Genomic DNA, 7,375 nt, shown 5'->3' with positions numbered 1-7,375 from the left:
CAGTGTAAGGAATAGGAAGAAATTGTGCCTTTCAAAATGTCTAGATAGAGTGAGCTAGAAAAAGCAGCTTAAATGTCACTGAGCAGATGAAACTAGGGGGTCAGAAGGGCTTCATGTGACAGCTGAGGTAAGCCAGGCATCGCCTGTCTACACTGGTGATGGACAACTAGTTTGAAGCTAAAACACTCTCTTGATTTGTGTAACAATTTTTTTACGTCCTGTGCCCATAACCCAGCAAAAACTGTGTTATTTATGGCCAAAGACTATTTCTAAGTATAATTGTATGAAAATTAACTTTCAAGATTCTGAAGTTTTTCATGGAATAATGCATTTAAAACAAACAAAAAAATCTTGTGTGAATTGGGAAAATGCCACTAGGGAACTTACAGCCTTATTCCTGTTTTTTCCCTCTTAGGCTCCAGAGATAGTAATAATATACACTGCTTAACAACCTCTTTCTATGTTCGGGGCAGTTTTATCTGTGATCTCAGTTAAATCTCAGTTATTAGTTTTTTGTTTTCAGATGAGGGCTTTGAAAATAAGAGGATTAGGAATGTGTCTGTCCATTATTAAGGCACTAGTAAAAGGCAGTGAAGGGTGCCAAGTCTACACGGCTCAAAGTCTAGATTCCCATGATGGGGTTCTAGAAGAGGAGTTTGAGTTCTATCACTGACTTTTTAAATGGACTTCAGTAAATTGTCTCTCCCTCAGGGCCTCAGTTTTCCTAAACGTAAAGCAAGGAGTGTGTGGGACCATGAGAACTGACTCCAATTTTGGGTCAGTATTTGCAGTGACTTCATTTGCTGAGCTATAAGTACAAAGCACTATTGTGTTGCTGATTCTACCCTGGCATCTCCATCTTGGGCTTGGTCTTTTCAGTATCAATTGTTGAACCTCAGATCAACAACAAAAAGCACCCTGTGCTGAGCATGGATGGTCACTGAAACATCTTTCTGTTCAATTTATTGATCTTCTTGCATGTATACGAGGTGTTTATCCACAGTATTCAAGAGACGATGTTCTATTCTATGCTAATCTTAAAGGGAAAGTGGATAAGTGCCTTGGTGGGCACTGTGTCCAGTTGATAGGCACACTCTGGTGTTCCCAGGAATGTACCCCGAGTGCTGCTGAGCCTTTGAAGTGGCACGCTAGTGCTTCAAAGCAAAGTTCCTGGTACAGGGAGCAATATCTGATGTACTTTTATTGCCCTTAGAGACAAAAATCATCCCTCAGAAGCCAAAAGTCTGGGAGGAAAAATCTGTACCCTGCGCTCAGCCCTGCGGCCTGGAAGTTCAGAGAAGACTCAAAGCGCTCCTGTGAGGAAACCAGGGCATGTCAGAACAGAGACATAATCATACCTGACCCGCTCAGAGCGGTGGCAGCGGCCATTTTGCCTAAGACAGTCGCCTCCTGGATTTCCACAGGAGAGCGGAGGAGTAGGTGAGACCTGGGGTCAAAGAGCTCCTGATAACTTCTCCTGCCTCCTCCTTACCCTGAGACCTGAAAAGAGTCAGCACTGCTGCCACTTCATCTTTACCTGTAGAACTCACATTCTACCGTGAGTTCTACTCAAGAAGTCAAATTATTTGTGTACCTGGGCTTCCTTTCCCCTACATGTAAATAGTGATTATTTCTCCTAGGATGCTGCACAAAGCATAATGACCCCAGTGCCAAATGATAAAGCAAAGTGGAACGTTCTTCCAGAAATCTGTACTCTGTCAGACAAGGGAGCTCCCGCAATGCCTTCCACACCAGCTCTTTGCTTGACAGTTAAATGTAGAATAAACTGCATATTAAGAGCACTTAGAAGTCAATGGTGTATAAAGATGTGACAGTTTATATTGGATACTGAGGAGGTAGGGAATTTAGTCTTTATTTAATTGCCAATATTAACTTCAAAGTAATATAATTCTAGTTCATAGTATTTTGTAGGAAAAACATGTCCTGAAACTCTGAACTTCAAATATATAATATAAAGTGTCTGTTCACTAAATGTTGCTAAACACTGGAATATCATGAGAAACCAGAATATTGTTCTGGTGACCAGAAGCCTTGAAGTTGGTTTCTGAGCCTCAGGGACTCTATAATTTATTCTAAATCTAAGGAATATGATTGCCCAACACCTTCAAAGGCATTTGCAAAGTTTAACAAACCAAAAAACAGGTAGGTAGAACAAACAAAATAAGTGTGATTAGATACTTGTTGCATAATGTCCTATTTGACTCTTTGGTTTTAAGTGAGGCAAATTGGCTTCCTTAATTCCTGTTGGAGATGATTTTCTTCTAAAATTCCCAAGAATTGTGAAACCTCATTCCCTGTGGGACACTGGAAAAGATGTCCTTAACAAAGTATTACATAGCTTTCTGATTTTGTTAAAAGACTTACTGAGATTACAAAATGCTTTAGGCTTTTCAGACATCATACCTGAGGGCTGGAATGTCATTATTCCTGTTTCTGACATGAAAGTGTAAGGGTTTGTGTGAGTAGAACAGCTCCAGGGTATGAGGGGTGAAAAGTTACATGCACTCATAGACTGAGGAAATGGTCCTGAAGGAGCCCAGTGCCTTCTGTCTGCATGATGGAATCCTGCAGCCATTTCTGACAGTGGCTGCTCCTTTCCTTTCCAGTGGGAAACAGGCTCCTGGAGGGCTTCACCCCACCCACTTAAATAATACCTCCCTCGCAAGGGAATTCAATTAAACTTCCTCTTTAACTGGTATTTATTTGGATTTTCATAGCATTCATTAAAGTGTTTTCCCAAGGCAACCTGTAGTAAAGAGCCCATTCCACCCCACCTCAAAATACCAACTTTAGTATGAACTCTCCCAACTCCTCTTGAATGCTCAGTATTTTAGAATTCAAGAAGGCACCCAGTTTAAATGCAAGACATTAGTTGAGGACATGGTGGTGAAGTGAGAGGTCATGTGGCTCTTATCGGCTTATTGGCAGCACAACAGACACCCAAGAACCAGCTTAACTGTCACTTCTGTGAACCTTGCCCTGTCCCCAGCCATTCTCTTCTTTGAATTCACCTGGTCTACTTCTGTCATAACCTTTCTACATAACATTTATTTCATATGGATCATTCATTTACATTGATTTTTTTCCACTTTACTTCAAGCTCCTTAAAGGAAGAGATGAAAGTTTATTAATTTTTGAACACCTTTCTCAGCCCAGAACTGTGTAGCCACTCAAAAACTATCTGAGAAATAAATTCATAAGTTAACAGAGACTCCATATACCACCTTCCCTGTGACTGTTCATTTTCCCTATTTACAAAATGAATATTGCATTGAATGTCTCTCAAGATAATTATGTAGTTATACGTGATTGCTAAGTATTTTAAGACCATAAAAAGGCCAGCCATGATTATAACCTTTTGAAACAATGGATATATGGTTAACGAGTGGAAAAGGATGAGACATGACAGGTAATGCTTCTTGCCCAGTCTGTTTCTGTCCCCACCCACCACCAGATAGAACTCAAAAGGTGAAAACAAATCTGGAAGGAGTGTTTAACTAGAGACTATCAGATTTCTAGGACCTATGCCATTGTCAATATAAGGGAAGGCACCCAAGTCTGACCAGAGTTCCACAGAGTGAGAATTTCCATGTATACACACATATATATGAATGACTCCCAACTTACAGTTGAAATGGAGACTCCAAAAAGGAGTCTTAAGGTGCTTAGTCTTACCTATTCAAAGTTGGTTAGCCTTTCAAGAACAGAGGTGAGGAAGTTAGGAGAGGGACTGTTAAATATGAAAGGCTGTCAAACTCTATCCTGGATCTCTTTTGTTGCCAGACCACCAAAGAAAGATATTTCTCCTTTTGTTCCTTCTTCTTCCAGATGTATCATATAAAGTGACCCGAAGAAGTGTGTTCCTTGTTGAATAAATGGGGCATTCAGACTTTCCTCCCCAGCAATGTGTCAGGAATAGAGAGGGCAGGGACATCTCATTTGGTTATTTTATTGTGGGCTCTTAACAAGATTTTTGAAGCAGAGGCGATTCATTATTCCAACTTTTCACATAATTGCTGCCATCTGTTGTAAAGCAAACCAGGATCAATGATCAGATTGTTCCAGACTTGATCCTTTGCCTCAGAGGTCAGCAGTAGGTCCTGAACCCATTGTGATTTGTGGGGGAAAAGAAGGAGGGGGAAGATCTGACAGCATGAATCTGTAGCTCCAGCCCAGCAATGAGCTCAAAGAGTAGCTGATGTGACTTGTCTTGATGTGTCTGAAGATATGAACAGGTCCAGAACAAAACGGGCTCTCTGTCTCATATTGGAAACCTCAGAGGATCTCGGAGTAGAGGACTTGTGGGTGGGCTGTTGGGACAATGTGGGAAGGTCACTTCACATCACAGGTTTCTTGGCAGGAGGTAGAGAGGGAGCATAACCATGGTCTTGTGGTTTAGCAATTTTGCCAAAAGGCTTCTGTTTCCCTGAAGAGTTCTGGATGTGGGATCAGTTCAGTTTCTCCCACTTCTCAGCCCTGGCATCATCAGTCACCTCAGAATACTTAATACTTTGGCATGTAGAGCTGGTGAGGTGGCCCCCATTACCTCTTCCTTGACGTCAGTAAGGGAGTTGTTCCCTGTGGCTGTCTTATGTGAAATAATTCAACATTTGTACTTCAATTAAAATTCATAGGTATATATTATTAAATGGTACTGACTCATTCCATGGCTTCTCTTCAGTTGAATGAGTGCCAAAAATCTTACAGATGCATGAATGATGAAAAGTGTGTTAAAACTAAGATCTTGTCAGCTTGCAGGATGGTGAAGAAAGCACCTCACACATCCAGGTATTACTCTTTCAACTGGGGTCTGCTTTTTGCTTTTCTTTTTGGTAGTGGGGTTTGAACGCGGGGCCTTGTGCTTGCTAGACAGGTGCTCTACCACTTGAGCTAAGCCCTTCTTCTTCAGTTATTTTTCAAATAAGTCCAAAAGCCACATGTTTTCTCTTATATGTGGAATATAGATATAATACAAATACAGCCATGTTATGAAAAACAAGTTATGCTTAGGGAGGTCACATACAAGAGAGGGAGGGTAAAAGAAGGAAGTTAAGGTGAATATGGTTGATGTACTCTCTATATAAGGATGAATACAGAACTTTAAAACTGGTAGATACCTGTAGAAACTATTCCAGGAATGGGGGAAGAGGGGATAAAGGAGAATGGTGGAGAGGGTGAATTCAAGTATATTTGATATGGTGTAAGAACTTTTGTAACTGCCATAATGTACCCCTACCCAGCACAACAATAAAAGAAAATGGAAAAAAATAAAGTCTTATATTTATGCTCAGTCCAGCCTGGACCCATGATCTTACTTATGCTTCCCATGCAGCTGGGATGATAGGTGCATGCCACCACAGCTTTATTATTGACTGAGATGGGATCTGGTAACGTTTTGCCCATGGTGGCACCAAACTGCTGTCCTCCTGATCTCTGCCTCCTAAGTAGCTAGGATTATGGGTTTGAGTGTCTACCCCCTACCTGTGTCAATCTTTTCTAAAGAAATTGAAATTCAAGATTCTTTCTGCCTTTGAAGGAAAGAAAAATGATACTTGACCAAAATCTTCTTCCTTTCTGTGAGCTTCATGAAAGCCATGCTGAATGCCAGGTATGTCTCAAAAGTGGGGCTTTATAAAACAGAATTATGATACCCAAATTCGATATATCTCAGAGGAGATATATCAAGAACACATTCTCTTGATTTTATAAAAATCAAACCTTCTTATTTACATTAATTCATTATTTTATATTTAACATGCCTGGGAAGGATGGACAGGGCAGCAACAATCCTGGTACTTTTTTCTCCTCTCTGGCTTCTAGTTCAGATGTGGTTCTGAGCTGAGTGGTCACTGCACCACTTTCACTGCTTTTCTTTTCTCAACCAGCAAAATGGGCATCATATTCCATGCCCAGAATCTTTGGTCCTAGTCTTCTTCACATGTGAACATGTTTTGAATTATAGGCATTTAAACAAAACAAAGGTTTTATGAATTGTAGGACTTTCATGTTTGATGACGTAGCCATCAAGACAAATGTTAGTTCCCCAAGTGACAAAACAGATGAATCCCAGTTATAAAAATATGGCTTGTTAGTCAAGGCTGCCTCCTGGACAAACACAGTCCTGTAGATCCACTAGTTAGTGAGGAAGCCCTATCTTTGGCCAAATAGAACCAGGCATCCTTTTCTCTAAGTGGATGAAGCCCTGTGCCAGGCAGGATTTCAGTCCCACATGTACCCTTGGCCAGGCATTCTTGCATAACCAAATTCAACAGTCTTGACTTTAGCTCTGGTTCTGCCTGCTCTAATTCAGTAACCATAGAGTCCTCTTTGAACCTCTGTTTTTACTCAACTAGAAAGATGGAATTGAATTATGATTTCCATGGCTTTCTTTAGTTCTAAAAGCAACAAAACTTTTAATGGAATTTTCCATTTTTCTGCAAAAGCAGAAGACTCTGACTTCTGAGTTTGATTTTTAAGTCTTCTGATGACACTCCCTAAATATGTGAAAGAAATTATGTATGGTTTGATGTAGAGAAGATTAAAAAATAAGTGTTCTGGTATATACATGATGTTCTAGGTATAAAGCAATGCAGTGAACCAGCCAAACAGGAATAACTACTCTGTGTTGTTAGCAAAGAGCTCAAGATGTGGATCTGACACAACAGCGTCTACTGAGGACTTCACCCACTTTCCATGGGACCGAACATCAGATTCAGTGCTGGAGCTCCTGTCTCTCCCAGAGCACATATCACACCCAGGAAGCAGGAACTATGAGGAGCCAATGACTGTTTTCTTTGTTGATGCCTTGTTGCCAGAAAACAGAAATTAGATCCTTGCCCAGATCCTTCTATCAGCAAATCTGAGTGCCAAAAAGTGCTTTACAGAAGAGCAAATAAATAACAATCTACTTCAAATCTCAGGAACTGTTAGTTTTAAAATTGGGACTAAGGTTTCATAATCATGTGCACATGAAATGAGCCCATTCACAATTCTCAAAATGTTCATAGAAATAAATTTGGTTGTATTTGTGAATATTTCTAAAATGAGTGTTGTTTTCATTTGTATTTGTTTTGTATTTTAAGCAAGAAAGAAGTTCTGGAAACAATTATAACTAATTATGTCCTTATCAGGGAAGGAAACTGAAGCCCAGAAAGGGAAAGAAAGGAGCTCCAGGTCACACAGCAGGACGAATTTGATAGAAATGGGATTAGAATCCAATGCTCTTTCTATTGTTCCAGGATGAAAATGTAACAAGAAGGTTTGGTAGAAAGCAGATGGCACATAAATCACTGCAACTCAACTTTTCAATTTCAAAGAACGAATATTTTTATCACTAACCAAAATCATAAATGGG

The 7,375-nt window shown here is 40.1% G+C and overlaps 1 long non-coding RNA gene across 1 annotated transcript; it reads left to right on the top strand.

Moving 5' to 3' along the window:
* Positions 1-4,750: 4,750 nt before the first annotated feature.
* LOC141423268 (uncharacterized) lies at positions 4,751-6,995 on the top strand. The gene is made up of 3 exons (XR_012447991.1): positions 4,751-4,809; positions 5,558-5,629; positions 6,599-6,995. It is a non-coding gene; the product is annotated as an uncharacterized lncRNA (long non-coding RNA).
* The last annotated feature ends 380 nt before the right edge of the window (positions 6,996-7,375 follow it).

The sequence above is a fragment of the Castor canadensis genome, chromosome 5, assembly GCF_047511655.1.
Source record: "Castor canadensis chromosome 5, mCasCan1.hap1v2, whole genome shotgun sequence".
Lineage (NCBI taxonomy): Eukaryota > Metazoa > Chordata > Mammalia > Rodentia > Castoridae > Castor > Castor canadensis.
The sequence above is the reverse complement of the archived record's forward strand: the minus strand, read 5'-3'. Positions and strand labels throughout refer to the sequence as shown.